Here is an 18,934-nt window from a genome sequence, read left to right on the forward strand (position 1 = left end):
ATAGTGAGGCCAACCTTGAGATGTCATTGTTTTAAAATCAGCAACATGTTGTTATCTTGAAATTTCTATCTTTACAACGTGTGGAAATAACGGGGATCCTGTTCAGACACATCTTGAATTTAAGGAAATTCAACAAGCTGGCATTATTGAAAAGAAAGTCCTTCAAAGAGTTGAGAGTAGCAAATTACTTCTTTTAACTCGTTTAACAAATACAGGGTGTCCCCAAAAAATGTATACACACTTTAACAGTTCAATTTTGAACATGAAATGTATGTTATTAAACACTGCCTTTATAATTACTCAAAGTGTGTGTGTATATTTTGGGGACCCCCTGTATTTACTGAGCATCTACCTACTATGACCAAGGTACTCTGCTGTTTCTACACCAGATTCTCCTTTTCTATTTCAATTTTTTTAAAAAGAAAATCATTACCAAATAAAAGCTCAAAAGGGTAAATCTTGAGCAAGGTTTAGGTATAAAAGGGCAAAGAGATAGAAAAAGATACCATTTCACAGTATAGAATAAGTTTAAATTTTAGAATCCCAAATTGAGTCTTATATAATACCTTTCTTCTTAGCCTTCAAGGGATTAATGGTAGGAATATCCTGTGAGCCAGCAGTTTCCTCTTTATCTTGGGACCAGTTCCCCAACTCTGAACGGTGCCACTTAGCAAATAGAAATGTGTCTAATTTTTTAAAATATATCTTATTGATTTTTTTTACAGAGAGGAAGGGAGAGGGATAGAGAGTTAGAAACACTGATGAGAGAGAAACATCTATCAGCTGCCTCCTGCACACCCCCTACTGGGGATGTGCCCGCAACCAAGGTACATGCCCTTGACCAGAATTGAACCTAGGACCCCTCAGTCCACAGGCTGACGCTCTATCCACTGAGCCAAACCAGTTAGAGCAAAAACATGTCTAATTTTGTGCAAAAGATGCAACGTTGCAATCCATTTTCCAACAAGAGAAAAGATATGGAAAGAGGCCTTCACAAGTTGTACTTGTTATGGGAGGGAGGAACTTAGAGAGGCAGGTGAGTTATAAATTTGAAGATAAGAACTAAGAAAGTTGAGGTGACAAAAACTTTAAGGCAGTGAAAAAAAAATCTTAAAATTTCAGAAATCCTTTAGTCCAACCAACTCAAGAGAAAGTGAATCCCAGAAGTTGAAGTAGCCAGTCCCACTTCATGTCCTGACAGTGGTAAAACAGGTTGGAACGCATCCTGGCTCAGAGCTTTTCTCTTTTTTGTTTGTTTGCTAAGGGTAATATTATGGGCTAAGTGCACTGAGAAAGCATTTTCCCTGGGATTTTAATATTGTGAGTGAACCGGAGTAGTATTAAGTAAGTTCCCCTAAGAATTCTTAATGTTTCTATGGATGCTTGGCTATACTAAGAGGAAATAAGCATTTTCCTTAAGACCAGCAGCAGCTTGCCGATGGATCATCTCCAGGACTAGAAATTTTCTTATGTGAACATAATGGTTCAGGAGGAAATTTGTTAAAACTGAAACCAAGCATAAAGAAGCAAAGTGTTTCAGTGAACCTCCTGCATTTTAGTTCAACTCTGGCAGCAAGAAAACAAAACCACATAATCTAAGGCTCACGCCCAACTCTCTGAAGCCCCATATCTGCTAGTTCCTGTGTGGTTTGCCTGCAGACTGCAGGACTGACTGGGGGTAGTTTGGAGGAGGGAGTAAGAGGTAGGGAGGAGGAGGAACTTTAATGGTTCTGTGAGCGTGTACCCTCTGTTTAGTGTGGTAATTGGAAGACAGCACAAGGTGTATCTGTACCCTGAAATGCAGTAATTTGGATGTGAATGCATCTTCCTTCTTGCAGGAGAGGATTCTAATAACTCAGTGTCAAAGCCAAGATACAGACTCAACTGCTTCTCTTCTGAAAGGTATGTCATTATACAATGTCGGTTCACATACTCTAGACATCTTGAACAGTTTTATAATTTGCAGAATGCTCTCTATGAGTCAGATCCAATTAAAATGAACCCCATGGGCTTTCCAAATATTGCTTTTAATACGTTGGTCCATCAGCTAAGGTCTCTAAATCATTTGTTGTGGCAATGGCTGTGGTGATAGGATTTGACTTCCATCTAGCAAGTGAACTAGAAGACCTGTTCCTTACCCAGCCCATTACAGAAAAACACCTCCACTGACTGGCTTCTGAGCCATATCAGAGAGAGACTTTAGGCCCTGGGATCACAAAGGTGAAATTTCACTTCACCATAGTCAGCATTTGATTCAAACTGGGGAGTGGAGGTGAGGGGTTGAGCAGCAATGAATGAACACTAGTACGCTGAGGTCAGGATTTCTCTTATTGCTCTCATGTATACTTCTATTAGTATTTATGTTACCTTAACAAAGAACTCCAGTTTGGGTTTCTTTACAAAAAGAAAACATTATGTTGAAATAGATTTTGAGGAGAGTGCTGTCTATCTTTGTCTCTATTAACCGTTAATGCTATATCCCTAAGACTGTCTTTAGTTCAGGCAACAAGTCTTAAGACACCTCCTCTATGCTCTTTGCCCATCTGTTCCTGAATGTGAGGATTGAACACACCTGCCAAGGATTTTACTAACTTTAAAATATTGTATTTAAACACGATTTTGTGGGGGGAAAATATTGTATTTATATACCCCAAATTAGGCCTTGTTAATTAAGCCCATGCTCTTAATTTGCACATTACTGAAAATAAGCATCCCTAGATAAATTAAGAGAGGAAAAATTTAGGATCTAAAAATCCAATGGAAAGGATTACATGTTGCTTATGTTGTGTCATATGAGAATGGGAAACCTCAGGTTGAAGACTCTTGTCCTATACAACTACATTTATCATAGATTGTTTAGCTCCTTAGTGGTCCCCTCTCCCATTTTTTTTTTCTTATTTTTGGTTTCAGAAAGAACATTTACTGTAAGTATATTCTGCTTTAACAAGCCAGTGTATTTTTTTATAAAACTTAATATTTTTAAATAATTTAAAGTGATTCTCTTTATAAAAGGACCCATTATTAAATAAAGAAAACTATGTAAATAGTCAGCTAGGTGCATTTAAATTTCAAGTTTTAAACATTCTGATTTGCACTCTTTTTGAGAAATTTTTTGGTGTTTTTTTTTTAAGAGAGACAGCCCTATATCATTGAATAAAATTACCTTTTTAGATTGAACTGGGAGTGTCTTCCCTGTAGTAAACTGTAATCTTATTCTCCCTAAATTGTAATAGATTTTTATCTTTTTAAAAAGACTTTACTGAAGCAGAGGGGAAGGAGGTGATCAGTTTGTTCAATATGAAGAAATATCTCTATTGCTAATATAATATCCTTTTGAATTTCTTCCACATCTTAGACCCTGATAAAAATCCCTTTTTAAAAAAATTTCAATAGTTCTATGTCTACCTTATAGGAATATTATAAGAATAAATGAGTTAACATAGATATGAAGTGCCTTAGGAAAATGGCACTTTGAAAATACAAAATGATATCATTATTATTTTTTTGAATCTTGATCATTTTCTTCCCACCTCTTATACAAAGTGTATTTCACTTACTACCTAAAGCCATCTCTTTGAGAACCATTGCCTTCTGGATGAGCTGAAAATGACTCTAGTTTCCACATATTTATTGATCCTCAGAGAATAACATCCACTGGTGTTGGTGACTTGTAGGGTTCATGCCGAAACTTGAGCAAAACTTGCCTCTTTTCCTGAATCAAGAAAAGTCGACAATTGTTCAAAACTGTGTCATTAAGTGTGATTCCATCAGTATTTTCTAAACAAGTAATAGTAGTTGCTTCTGGATTAGTCCTAGGGACAGATTCTTCATTTTCGTGCCCTTGCAAAACAAACTCAAAACTTGGTCAAGAATCTTCATGACCTAAGTTATCTGAATCAAAGAATAGGGTCGATTGGCCCCCATTTTGCCCATCTCAAGTATTTGCCCAGCATATCTTGATCCGTAAAGAAACAACACATCCTCCTCTTTCCCTCTCCCTCTCCCTCTCCCTTCCCCCTCCCTCTCTCCTCCTCTCCCTCTTCTTCCTCTCCCTCTCCCTCTCCCTCTCCCTCTCCCTCTCCCTCTCCCTCTCCCTCTCTACTTTGCAAGCCTCAGGAAAGCATACTACATAACATAAATGAACACTGGCAAACATTTATTGTACATTTACTATGTGTTAGGCACTGAATTCTCTTCAACAATGTTAATAACAGTTTTCAATAAGCTTGAGCCAATAGGAATTTAGTAACTTTATAAAACGTTTTCTTTTTAAATATCAATTCAGAGGCAAACGTTTTAGGGAATTAAAACACAAAACTATTACTATGTACGTGAAAATAAAAGTCCTACATGTTCTCCAAAGATGTAAGGCATATATCTTATGAAGAAAGTGAAGAAAATGTTCAAAATTAAAATTGAAATATTAGTACAATTAACACCTCTAGAATCACCTAGATTCAACAGTTGTGAACTTATTGCTATATTTGTTACATTAGTATGTGATTTCTTCCTGAACTACTTGTAAGTTATAGGCAAAATGACATTTCATCTCTAAATAATTCAGTACACATCTAAGAAGAAGGACATTTGCCTATATTACTACAATGCCATCATTATATCTAAGAAAATGAACAGTAATTCCTTAATATTATCTAATATCTAGGCCATATCTAACTTTCACCATTTGTCGCTGAAATGTCTTCCATACCTAAAAAATAACAAAACAAAACTGGATCTGATTGTTAAAAAAGAAAGCACATTTTTGCCGTGGTGTTTTATGTCTTTTTATTTGACATTGAATTTTTTAAAAGGTTAGGCCATTTATCTTGTGGAATGTTCCACATTCTGGATTTGTTGTTGCCTCATGATATCATTTAATTTCTTCCTTTACCCCGTGTATTTCCTGTAAACTCAAAGTTAGAACTAAAGTATTTATTATATTTCGAATGAGCATTTCTTGCAAGGTGCTTTATATTGCATCTCATCAGGAGGCACAGAATGCCAGGTTGTCCTTCTATTTGTGATGCTCAGTTTGATCACGGCTCAAGGTAGCGATCTCACTCCAGGGATCTCTGTTGCAAAGCTACTTTTTTCTCCTTTGCAATTGAGAAATAATCTGAGCAGGTGACACTTTGGCACATGGCAATATCCTGTGTCCCAACAAACTTCACCAGTGACTTTAGGCGATAATCCTTGCCTAAATCGACTATTCCATTAGGGGTCATATACATCTTAGTACACTTTGAAGAAGGATTAAACATACAAATTCATCATTATCAGCAGCAGCAGAAGATATTTCTTTTTTATAAGTATTTTTTTCTTTTTAAAATTTTATTGTTTGATTTTAGAGAGAAAGAAAGGGAGGGAGAGAGATAGAAAGAGAAACATTGATTTGTCGTTCCACTTTGTGCATTCATTGGTTGGTTCTCGTAAGTGCCTTGACTGGGGATCCGGCCTGCAACCTTGGCGTATCGAAACGATGCTCCACCCAACTGAGCTACCCGGCCAGGGCAACAGGAGATAGTTATTGAGTGTATAAGTTTAGGTAACAACAACAACAAGTAACATTTGCTGAATGCTTGCTGAGGAGCCAGACAGTCTGGGTTTGAAGCCAATCCTTCAGTTACTAATTGGGCCAACTGGGACAAGTTACTTAGTCTTTCTGTGCCTTAGTTTCTTAAGCTATAAAATGAGAGTAATAATTGCACCTATCTCCTCGTATCATTTTAAAGATGAAATAATTTATACATATAAAGTTCCTAAAACAGTGTCTGTTATTTGCCAAGCACTAGTCTGACACTTAGCAAGTATTAAATCATTTGCTTCTCATAATGGCACAATGAAATAAGTGCTAATATTATCCTTCTTTCACAAGTGAGGAAACTGAGGTACAGAGAAGTTAGGTAACTTGCACAAGGTCACTTAACTAGTATGTGATAGAGTCCAGATTTGAACCCAGGTGGTCTGTCAGGGAGAAGTGACACAAATGAAACTGAATGGAAATCAGTAACAGGACCCCTCACTCCCCAAGCACCACCACCACCATCCAAGTTTTTTTTTTTTTTAATATATTTTTTATTGATTTTTTACAGAGAGGAAGGGAGAAGGGATAGAGAGTTAGAAACATCAATGAGAGAGAAACAGCAGCTGCTTCCTACACACCCCCTACTGGGGATGTGCCTGCAACCAAGGTACATGCCCTTGACCGGAATCGAATCTGGGACCTTTCAGTCCGCAGGCCGGTGCTCTATTCACTGAACCAAACCAGTTAGGGCCACCATCCAAGTTTTAAGTTAAGTTATTGAAAACCTGGGAGTGTTGCTACCAAAATATTTTTTGGTTTTGTTCATCTGAATTAGAGCAATAGATGAGTTTACTTATTGCATTTATATACCTTAAGGCTCTGTATAAGAAACTTTAAATATAAAAGATAATACTAGGAACTAAAAAATGTAGAACGATAAAGGAATAAGAAGGAAAAAACGGAAAGGAATAATAAGAGAGGGGAGTTAGGAGACCTCAGAGCCTCAGGACACAAGATGATATTTTGATATATCAAGGGAAAAGAATCTCTTATTTTCCACATTCCTGTACTGTATAAGATGTTACTGCTAAAACACAAGAGTATAGCCATTGTCAGATTTATAAAAGACCACACTGGATTTCTTCATGGGACAAAGGATGAGTCTTGTTAGAAGGTGACTTCCCTAATTGGTTATCTCAGGCACTCAGACATTCCGTAAATCAGTCTGGCTTCTGAAACAACTACACTGAAAAGGCCTTACAAGCTGGGGATTGGTCCCTACCCCTTCATTAACATTACAGAAGGGTTCCAGTGCTGTCTTATTTGCTCCTTTGATTGCCATTACAGAAAACTCTCAAGTGTAATTTTCTAAAGAGAACTAAAAATAAATGAGAAAAAAATCCAACATTAATAATGTTTTCATGCATTTCTAACACAGTCATTGCTAAATTGTTTCCGCCTTTTTTATGTTTTTTAATGAAAAGCACTCTAATTGATCAATTGGTCACGAATAATACTTTCCCATTTGTTTTTCTCCACACCTCTCAGCCTTCCAGAACCACAGGTTTAATGTGGCAGCCTACAAATGGTGTATGATTGGTGTCTTCTGTCTGGTGCTTTGTCAGAAAATACTGGAAACAATCTGCTGGGAACTCAGTAGGAACTCAGTAAATAATATGTGGATAGTTCTCCTGTTAAATATGATTTTAAAGAAAAGTCTTTTTAAATAACTAAGAAACCTAGCCGGTTTGGCTCAATGGATAGTGTCGGCCTGCGAACTGAAAGGTCCCAGGTTCGATGCCCTGAGTTGTGGGCTCTATCCCCAATGGGGACTTGCAGGAGGCAGCCAATCCATGATTCTCTCTCATCTTGGAGTTTCTATCTCTCTCTCCCTTCTTCCTTCCTCTCTGAAATCAATAAAAATATATAAAAATAAATAAATAAGAAATATTACTAGAAAAGTACACAAGTAGAAAAAAATCTGGGTGATTTGTTTGAAATTTGTATTCATTTTATAGGTCACAGATTTTTAGCACCTTATGGAGCAAAATGTGAAGTCAGATTTGAACCCCTCCCCCAAAGAGAATTATATTCTAAAATTATGAATTATTATTAATTATACCCTTATTATTAAGGCTAGCAGGAAGATCTCAACCATATGCTAAATCTAAGAAAAGTGTCATATTTTAATACAGTATGTAAACTCTTTAAGTTAATCATAAATATGTTGATATCCAAGACAGCACATAGGTTATCTCTGGTGGGGGTGAGGTGGAGGGTGGAGGGGAGTGTCAGAGACACATTTACAAAGCTGAGGAAAGCTATAGAAATTCTCTTGAGGGGAGAGGAGGGGCGGCAAGGTGAGCGGGGTATGCCAGCTCTCATCCACACACTCCTGTACACAGAATTTCCAATGGTCCATGGATCCCCGGAGTTCATCCATATATCTTTGACAGGAAAAATGTCCTTTATTTGGAGTTTTGTCTTTTCCCCCTGAGCCTTATAAAGCTTTAAAAAGAGTTTTAGAACATTATCTCGTTTGATCTGGCTGTGATCTTTGAGGTAGACAGACCACATATTTTACCTCTGGTTTTGCAGAGTGGGAAAGGCAAAGCTCATGAGGTTAAGCGACTTGCTCAAGGTGATTTTGCCGATATCTGCCAAGACAGCACCAAGGCTGGTAAGCTGTAGCCCTGGCCTCCTCCTACTGCACTGGTCTGGGCACAGCATTCTGGAGACACAGGAACCCTTTCTGGGACTTCTGGAGTCTGAATTCCGGCTCTACTGGAAACAAGACACTATAACCACTCTGGGCCTCAGTTTCCTTCTTGGTCAAGTGTGAGGTTAGACCATGTGTTCTCTAAAGTTCTTTTGGTTCTGTTGCAAACTACCTAATCCCACTGGGGCTGAGAACAGAAATGACCTTTCTATGATAGATGGCAAGACCTTTCAACCCTTCCCTGTAGGTCATAAGAGCTGGCGTCCAATTCCTGATGGGTTCCTTTGCAATATCCAAATCCTGTTAGAAACTATAAACATCAATAGCGCTTTGATGGCCTGTTTGTGTGTCGTTCTGCTGGTTGCTTCATTTTCCTGCAGGGCTGACTGTCTCACAGCGATTTTGCTCTAACGCTGCTCTGCATCATACAGACATAACACGATATTTTATTATCCCTCTTGGGTAGTTCAGGGTATAATATGGAAATAAATCATGTTGATGGACTTATTTTGGGCTGATAGACCTTATCCTTCTGAAAAGGTTATTCCTCTTGAAGGACCCAAACCTTCCACCCGATTTTTCATTATTAAGAGTTATTTTTATATTTTCTTAATATCCCTGAAATGTGCTTGGAAACTTGAGACTCATGAAAGGCCCTGCAGAACTGAATGCAGAAACCCTGAGACAGGAAAGATGTGACCAAGCTTTTGGAGGTATTTGGAGAATCTTTGAGCCAGTATAATTAGGACAAGTTTGTATGTTAACATTTGATTCAGATTTATAAAAAGTGTCCATAGCATATGCTGCCAAGTACACAAAATCCATGTTATAGTCCCCGTTTAATTCTGAGTCTCTCCGGGAAGCTAAAACAAGCAGGAAATTCTTATGTTCCATATGTCGGTAAACTAGGATTTTAGAACAGCAATTGTCAAACGGTGGAACTGCAGAAGCAAGGGTCTGCTGCACATTGCAGGCACCCCCCTGCTCGTGGCCTCTGGACTCATCCAAGCCAAGTACCGCCAGCATGGACAGGATGGCTACCTCAATAACCAGGAAGCTGGCAATCTTTATTCGTGATTACCAGCTGATGATAAGAAATTGGGGGCCCTGTTTCTCAGTCATTTGCTCTTTCAATTTTCTAAAAGAACTTCAGGCTGGCAAATGGCGTTATATCAACTTCTTACAGAGAAATATATAATTTGCTCTGTACTGTGTCAGGTCATCGGACTGTGGGAGGTAATACTGTCCGGGATGAGAGTGACAGAGCATGAACTTAGTCCCATGTTTTGTATTCTATTCTCAGGGTGCCCCATCCACTCCTCTGTGCTTGAGTGAAATTATACCATTCTTTAACCTGCTACCTAGGAGACTCAGGAAGAGACAGGCATTGTTACCCCAAAAGCATTTTTATGTCTTTGATATAAATATTCAGTATTTCATTTATAAAATGCATAACATGTTGCTTTCTTATGTAAACAAACCCATTAGTGGAATTTCTGTCTCCTACACCAATATTGTTAAGTAGACTACTAATTCATTTTATAAACCAGAAACTATGTGATGTGGCGACTTGACACTGGGTACCCTGTAACTACCCAAAAAAAGGAGAAGGTGTGAAGTCAAAGAATCCCCCAGCTGGAGAGTAATTCCCAAGCCCTGCACCAAGCAAGACGGAGCTCTTAGAGTGTAAACTCTGTTTTTCTCCAGCGTGGACACACAAGTTTTATTTTAAAATGCAAAATGCAGGGAGAAGTAAGTTTTACTACACAGCCATCTCTGTCAGCTTGTATTATTTTATAAAGTGAAGGTTCAATTAGGTGTTATTATCATCAAGAGAGCACGCTGTAATGCTTTGTCATGTAGACGCTGTAAAAAATTACCTGTCTGGTTACTTTAATTCATCTTTTGGCTCCCCTCAGTCTCTAATTCACTGTACCCAGATGTACTGAGAACATTTAGGGTAATAAAAACAAAAACAAAATGGCGTCCTTTTCCCTAAGGAACTACCAAGCTATTAGGGAAACTGGGACAAACAAAAGAAAATGCTACTGCAGTGCAGAGCTCATGATGAGGAGATAACAGAGTAAGTGGCTCAAGGCGGGGCTTTGCAGAGAGGGCTTCCTGAAGGAGGTGCACCTGCAGGCAGAGGGAGATGGCTTGTCGAAGAGGCATAAATGCATCCACAAATTTGCACATTTCAAGAAAATCATAGGAGGAGCAGGGTCTTCTTCACTGAAGATCTGTTTATTTTGCAAATGACAGAGTTGAGAGGGCTCTCATGATTCCCCCCTCCTCCCTTGGGGATCTAGAAATTAAACTTCTGCCACTGGAAACTCTACCTTAAGCTCTTTTTCCAGAAAGACTGCTCTTCTCTCATTTCCAACCATGCCTCTCTCTAAGACTTCTCTTTCAAACACAAATATCCTTCATTCTTTTAACTACTCTCCCATGATGTGGTTTTACACGCTGTCTTCATCTTAAGCATTCATCTCTGTCAGACTGTCCATTTAAGGCCCCTCCTGAACCATGGTGCCCGGAATGGGACAGAGCTCTCCGGGAGTAGTCTGACAAATGCAGAACACCAGGGAGTAGTATCCTCCCTTGATGTATACCTTATACTTCTCTTACTATGGCCCAACATTGCATAAGCCTTTTGGCCATTCATGTCACACTGCTGACTCAGAGTGAAATTGTGGTCAACTAAAACCCATGAGTTCCCATGCACTATTATTAAGTCAGATCTTTATTCTGTACCTAGGCACAGAGGTTTAAGTGTAGAGAAATTTATCCCTTTTATACTTAATCATATCAATAACCCCCTATCAAAATATTTCAGAGCTGGCATATTAGTTCTTCCCAGCAGGTGAGTGTGTGCTTATTTGCTATGAGGGCATAGCTAGTCTCTTGCTTGGTCACTGGAAGAGGCCGCCAAAGGGTCAGTACCTGATTATCTCCTTCCTATTGATAAATTGTCTGCAACTCTGCACAAATCTACATCTTTAGACAAACTAGTGAGCCTTAACCTTCCTTATTATAAAATAGGAGCAAATGTGAATGGTCATTTACTTCCCAAGGATGCAAAACCATGATGTCTACAAAACTCGAAGTAAAAGTTACTCAGAGGCAGTATATATGAGAGGAAGAAATTTTTATTTTAAGCTCTTGGCAGCTTTCAGAAGATTTGATTTTCCTTATCACTTCATGATACAGTAAATAACATTCATTTTTGCAACTGGTTTAAAGTTATAATTGAGTTATCTGATTTGGGGTTGCAGTAACATCATGTGATATCAGTATAATTTCAGTGGACAATTTTTTGTAATTTGTGTAAACACCATAAGGTGTATCTGTTTTATTGCAAGGCTCTGTTTAAAGTGATTCTACTCTCTCCATCCCCTCCCCCACCCCCATCCTCACCCCTAGCCTCTTCCGTTAGTAAAACAAGGGCTATGAAGACCTTGAAGTTTAGGTTTTCATCAGACTTTTGGAAACCTCTGAAAGTCTTGCCAAACTAGCTTAGCAGTTCATAGGTTTTCATTTCTGGCCAAAGCAGAGAACTCACAGGAAACTTGTATAATATTTATAATTTTAAGCTAATAGAAATGTCACATTTCAGAACACATTCCTGTGAGCAGTTTCATTTATTATAGAAAGGTACAGGGAACATACAGGTTTTCCTAATCTGCCATTCTAATGCAAATTTTAAGGTTGTCATGATCATGACCTTGAAATTATTAAGATTCAAAACCCCTCTGCACCCCTCCCCAGTGATTTTGTTTAGGGTCTTGCTATTCAGTGTGAAATCTGGGGATCACTAGCATTGACACCACCTGGGAGCTGGTTATAAATGAGGATCCCAGACCCTGCCTCTAACCTACCAAATCAGAATCTTAACTTTAAAAAGATTCCCCTGGTAATTCTTATGCACAATAAAATCTGAGAATTGACCTAGGGTGAAGGGATTTCATCCCACTTTACCCATTATCTACATTGTGTTGTGATACAAAACTTACAAAATTCCATTTGGTGCTTACTAAGAGTTTAGAGTTGTTAGTTAACATTTTACCAGATTTAAATATTCTGTATACATCCAGCTTATATACATCAAGCTATTTCTCAAATATATAACTGGCTTTAAAATACTCTTATCTTTGTGGGTTCTTATAGAACAGAAGCTGTCAACAGAGGGTGATTTTGACAACCCCTCCCCACCCCCAGGGATATTTCTCAATGTCTGCAGACATTTCTGGTCGCCACAATTTGAGTGGGGGTGGGGGTGTCACTGGCACCAGTTTGAGTGGGTAGAGGCCAGGAATGCTACTAAGGATCCTATTGTGCACTGGACAGTCCCCACAACAAAGACCTAACCAGCCCAACCTGTCAATAATAATGAGGTTGAGAGGCCCTATGATAGAGGTGTATGGTCTGTAGAGAAAGTCAGATGTGCAGCCATACATAACGGAATGCCGTAGGAAAATGGAGCCATGTGCCACGTCATGGTATGGGCAGGCAAAGAGCAAATAGATTGACAGCTGCCTGAGCGATGATGGTGGGGGCTTGGAAGGAAGGGAGTGGAAAATCCAGCCACAGGTGAGAGGAGACATCAGGACGGATAGTAAGTAACCAGTGCGCACAAAGACAGTCAGCTCTGGGTAACAGGCGGGGCTCAGAGGCTGCACACAGGGCGGTGTGGGCTGGAGAGACACAGGCTCCATGCGGGGCTACTAGGTCTGATCGTAAAATCATGTGAGACCTGGAGAACAGGAAAGGATTCCGAGTGTTAGCATAGGAGTACACGGTGGATTTCAAACGCAGTAAGATGTGGACTTTGGAGCAAGACAGAGTCCCACTTGCTAAAATTGGGACACCCCAGAGCCAGGCCAGCAGCAGGGGGTGAGCTTTCAGCTAGAGTGAGCGCCTTAAATCCCTCCCAACCGGGAAGTGCTTCGTGTTGTGTTTGCAGTGCCGTTCACCTGCAGGAAGAGGTCAGGTGCTTCCAGCTATGGAGATAGGAGGGCGAGAAGCAGTCTGGGTGCTGACACCGGCTGCTAAAAAATCACAGGATAAGGACTGGAATAGAACGAGAGTCTCTTCAGGTTATTATCCTACTGCAGGGCACCTAAATCATTTTGGAAAGATTATCTACTCTTCAAGTATAAAATTTCCAGAGAAAGATGTGTTAAGGATGTGTGTTGATGCCTAATCCAATCTAAACCAAGACTTCCGCATTCCTAACCCTGAGCCCCGGACTGGGATGTAATGTAGTTGACTCTTTTATCCTACCCTGCACACAGGGTGCTTTCTAACATTCAGTGATGGTAAGTAACACAAACTGCCTCCACAGCTGCCAGGCCCAGCCTTCCCTGCTCTGGGCTGAAGAGTCTCCATTCCATTAGCGTGTCACCTTGAGTCTCTGCCTAACCTCTTATCCCTTCGTAATTCTCCATGCGCTCTCCAAGTTTTGTCTGCTTATGATAGTCACCACCAAAACGTATTTATTAAATACATGCTGTATTTACCTAGGAAAGCAAAGAAGGGGAAAATACTAAAGGATATACATGGTTTGATTGGTTTTTATTAGTCTTTCTCTCTCCAAGGAGTTGTCAATCTTTGCCAAATTCATACACTTGTTAGAGCAGTAGTCTTTAGGCTAAGTTCCACTGGAATATTCTGATTGTCCTTGCAGATACTTTCACTGTGGCCCTCACCTAAGGACTATAGAGTTCACTGTTACATAAAGTAGCCCTGATGTGAATTTAGCTCTAAATAAAAAAGATAAATGCATTTGCTCAGTTCCAGAGAAGGTATTATACTGCCGTGTGAACTTTGTTTCAAATGAGTTGCAAAACCAAGTTCTTTTCCACAAAAAGGGATTTATTCAACAGAATTCATTCACTTTGCTGCAACTGGATTAATTCCATTCCACACCATGTCTCTTAAGTAGAAAAGTAAACTGATTTGCAGCAGACTGAAAGGATATGTTGACGCATCCAAGTCAGGGAGATTATGCCAACTAGATTACAACCATCATGGTGGGCCAGTTGTTTTAGTTTCTGTAAAGTAGTTGCAAAAGCACACCCCTTCGGTATGTGGGCTGAGAACAGCTTATTAAAGTTACAGTAGATTGGGGATGTGGTAGAATGAGAAAGCACGCAGATGTGCAAAATGAGATGAGTGTTCTGCCCCTTCCTCTGGCCGGAACCACTCGTCCACTCCTCAGTGTTATACAAGAATGTTCATTTTGTCTTACACCCATGTTCCAAAAGCCACCATTTCAGATTTTTGAATTGTGTTTCACATGGCACTATTCAAGATATGCGCCCAGCCCCACTTGTGGTTAAGCAGGTACTGGCTGTGGGCTCATTGTGGGCTCAGCACTGTGCTAAGTACCACCTGGTAATGGGCCTCCACCCTCCACTCACTCCATCCTCCACTCTCTGCTGCACACCGTCTTTTCTGCATCGCTCTCCATTTCCACAGACACCATCTCTTCAGCTTCCCTCGGCTTTCAGTCTCTGTTATCTTGGGAGCCTTCCTTTCATTTCTCCTGAATTGCTGGCTTTATTCTGGCTTTCACTTCTAACACAAGAAGGCTGCTCATGGAAATTTTTCTGATTTCCATAGCTAGTAGTTTGTGTAACTAGTAGTTACTTTCAAAGGAAATAGCTTGTGGAGAAAAAGCAGCTGGGTGATACATTAAAATTCAGTAAGATTGAGTAGCACAGTTGAAAAAGAAAATTGGAGAAATTGAGGCACTGACCCCTCCATGGGTAAGCTAGAGGCCTTCAACATTCCTTACAGCCAAAACACGCTCACTCCACTGAGAACACATGCTCTGTTCTAAGGACCATGCCTTCATTCTTGCTTGAGCTCCCCATCCTCACTTAGTCACCTTTCAAAATCCCAGCAACCTTCAAGGGCAAGCCCCAAAACTTCCCCTCTTCCCAGCTCTTCCCCAGACAGAATTAATCTTTTTCTCTCCAGCACTCATGTCAGCCTATGGTAGAATTATTTATGTGGGTATTGATCTCCCTGAATTGACTCTGACCTGCTGAAGGGCATCTGCCAGGCTTTCCCCTCCCTCTGTGAGTAACAGCTCAGAGTGGAGTGGCCAGAGGATAAAAGAGAAAACTCCAAAGACCAAAAATGTCCACAAAAAGGTTTTCTTCCCAGAAGCTGGTCTCAGATATGGAAATGTCCTTGGGTGAGCTACCTCCGGGAAGGAAGACCCCTCTGAAATGGAGCAGGGCCTAGTCAGTAAACTCATAAAAACCCCATGAGTGGTGGGTACAGGGAAGCTTCTATTTCTTCTTCGCATTTCTGTACCTTTAAAATGGTCATAAAAAGACCCCATCCTATTTAAAAATTAGTGAGTTGAGTAACTTGCACTATAACTTGATTTTCAGCCTAGAAGTTTCCCTGTAGTTTAAATCACAAAAGTCATCCTTTGTTTCCTAGCTTAATTGTATTTATCTACTGGATATGGTACCCCTTGAACTTGTTGGTTCTTTCACACAATGCCAGGTTACACTGCACCTTTGTTGAAAGGAACTCCTTGTGCAGGGCGTGGGGCCCTTAGAGGAAGAAAAGTTCCACTATTTAGCACATTTGAAAAATCCTTCAGCTGATTGAATATTTTAATACCTTATCTTTGGCAGAGCAATAGTCATTTTTAGGAATCATCTATGAACCAATGAGCCATTTAACTATTGCCAAGTACATAATAAGTGCTCAGTAAATATTTTTTAAATAAATTAGAATGATATGCACTTCTGAATGAAAGACAACTTGAGTCCTTTAAAGCAGAACACAATGGGTATAGTTTCCAATTGCTGTTCTTTATGTCCATTAGAAATTATAGAAAAATGGGAAGTTGGGTGGGGGAGATCAGACACTGTTATGGAAACTGCATGGATGATTAGCAGATTGTAATTTTGTTTATAGTGACTTGATACACAGTGCTTTGAGGGTTTTATTGTCATCCTGGATTAAAGCTGTGTTGTTACTATAATAGAAGATTGGCCCAGAGCCCTCCTCCAGTGCCAGACTCTCTAGTACCGCTTCTGTTCTTCCATCAACAGCCCAGGGTCCCCCGCCCCCCAAAACTCTGTGGGATGCAGTCCTGGCACAGACCCCTAACCTCAAACTCCAGCCAACTTCTCTACAACTCACTTTCCCCCCTTCACCTGCCGGATGCTTCTTGTTCTCAGACATTACACCCTGAAATTGGGGCTTTCAGTGAGTTAAAAAGGGAAATATAGAATTACCTGGCTCTATCAGTGTTTTAAGTATTCTTGTAGACTGAAATGAGAGCTCTGTACAAAACCATTGAATTCTTTCTTAAGATATGCTAATTTCTTCTCTCTTTGATTGAACTGTTGACCTTCTAGATATATGACTAGTTATTACCTCAAGTATGTTTGGAACTATTCTCACCCTAACCATTCAAAAATGTAATTAGCATGAAGACATTATTGTAGGAGCACATCACCGCGGGCTAGGATCTTATTAGATAGCACAAATTGAGTGGAATTAAGCATGCTCTGGTGCTTTAAAAAAAAAAAAAATCTGAGAAAAATTGGTGGCGCTGGAAGAAAACTTAAAATGAACGCTTTTGTGAGCCCCTCTTGCTCACACATTTGATTTGTATAAGAATCCAAACGTAGAGAGGGTTGTGGTTCTTCTGTTTGAAAAATGAAAGCAACTCTGTTTTCTCAGAACTCGGCTTTTACGATGGGGCTGCTGCACAGTTCTGGGTCAACCAAAACCAAAATAATACATTTTAGAGCTCGAGCTTATCCCCCCAAGAAATGCATAGCATTTTAAGACATCATCCCACTTATCCTCGCAACAACAGATGCAATAGAGAATGACTATTCTCTAGGACAGTGGTCGGCAAACTCATTAGTCACCAGAGCCAAATATCAGCAGTACAACGATTGAAATTTCTTTTGAGAGCCGAAAACCGACTTCTGCGCATGGGCCACGAAGTTTCAATCGCACTGTACGTGCGCGCCCGCACGTGGTATTTTGTGGAAGAGCCACACTCAAGGGGCCAAAGAGCCGCATGTGGCTCGAGAGCCGCAGTTTGCTGACCACTGCTCTAGGAGATCATTAATAAGCAGGGGAAACTGAGGCCCAAGGAGGTGCGATCACTCCGGTCACTCACGCTCCTTGCACATTGCCCATCTCTTCCACCGTAGAAGGCGCTCTTTATTTTCTGACTTGGAAACCATGTCGTGCTGCCTGCTCAATTATTTCAGTATGTACTCCTGAGTTTGGGGCTAATCCCAGCTGTTATGAAACTTTATATGAATAATAATGAAGCTCCTCATTCCTGGGATCACAAAGTGACCATTTCTAGTTCATTCCAGGGCACTTTGGATGCCCTCGTGGGGCCCTAAAGGATGGGAAGTTTCAGGAGAGCTCTTGCCTGATTCTGTCATTCACCTCATTTGTGAGTCTATAATGGGATTTAGTGCACAGAGATGTGTCACATAAACAGTAATTTCTCATTATTGTACTAACATTTTTCCCTAATTGCAAAAGTATATCTGACCTGAATTTATTCTTGTCGTGTCTGTGTGCGCAAGCAGAGTCTTATTTGTCTTTACAATATATTAATAATGTATTAATTAGCTTCCCAGTGCTGCCCAAACAAGGAACAGAAAGATTTATCTAAATCATGAAACACGAAACAACGCTAACAATTTGTTAATTTTATTTTAAGGACAGTCTCAGCATTAGGCAGTGTGGCAAAATGTAGGCCTATTTTTGAGCGAAGATAGCAGAAAACACTGCTCAATTAATAAAACATTTGTTTAACACCTACTGTGCACAAACTCTGAGAGGCAAAAGAGGCGAAGACAAATAAATTGGCTAATTTCGTTTTATAGTCACAGTTAAAAGGCAATCAAGGGCAAGGTAATATGTGTTTTGATTTAGTGTCAAAGTAGCTTACATATATCAGATGGAACCATATGAAATTGACAACGTCTGACAGTTTTTTACCAAAAGAAGTGGCAATTTCATGATTCAACCTAATATTAAGATACCCTTGTCATGCTGTAACAGCTCCTAAAACGTTACTCTGTTCATTTTCTTTCTATTTTTTAAATTAAATGACTCGTTTCAAGTTGAAGCTGTCATTATTAGACAATCAATAGAAGGTAAATACAGGTCAGAGTTTTTCATACTTATTTTTGTAGACTCAAAAATAATATATATTTTGTAGGTTTACTTTTGCTTATTTGACATAGAGTCATGCATGAGCCTGCTACCGGTTCCTCACGTGTGATGTTCCCCAACTCGGTTTCTCGTGCCATTTCCTTAGTGATTTCCATGCAGAACTGGCATCGCTCTTCCCTTCGTTTCTGCAGAGATGTGTGCATGTAGAACACTCCACTTATTTAGGAGATTAAATCTAACATCCGGTCTGCCAGTCAGGTTACTGAGAAACCAGAACAGCTCACCATAGGTGTATTCCACTAAATACGTTCTTCTAGTTCCATCGACGTTTAACAAATATTTACCAGGCACCTATTTTGCGTGAGCCGTGGAGTCAGTCCTCTGCCGAATATGAAGTTGTGTAAACAGAAAATGTATGCATTAATATAAATACAAATGTAGTGCTGACTGTATAGACCAGGCACTGTCCCAAGTACTTGACAAGTATTAATCTACTTAACACT

General features: G+C 39.8%; 1 protein-coding gene across 3 annotated transcripts in view; it reads left to right on the plus strand.

Moving 5' to 3' along the window:
• GRAP2 (GRB2 related adaptor protein 2) overlaps positions 1-18,934 on the plus strand; it is a 69,043-nt gene that overhangs the window by 4,075 nt on the left and 46,034 nt on the right. For all 3 annotated transcript variants that reach the window (XM_028149961.2, XM_054719550.1, XM_054719549.1), the window contains exon 2: positions 1,839-1,902. The gene's annotated coding sequence lies outside the window, so the exon portion shown is untranslated. The remainder of the gene's footprint in view (positions 1-1,838; positions 1,903-18,934) is intronic.

Source organism: Eptesicus fuscus, chromosome 7 (genome assembly GCF_027574615.1).
Source record: "Eptesicus fuscus isolate TK198812 chromosome 7, DD_ASM_mEF_20220401, whole genome shotgun sequence".
NCBI classification, from domain to species: Eukaryota; Metazoa; Chordata; class Mammalia; order Chiroptera; family Vespertilionidae; genus Eptesicus; species Eptesicus fuscus.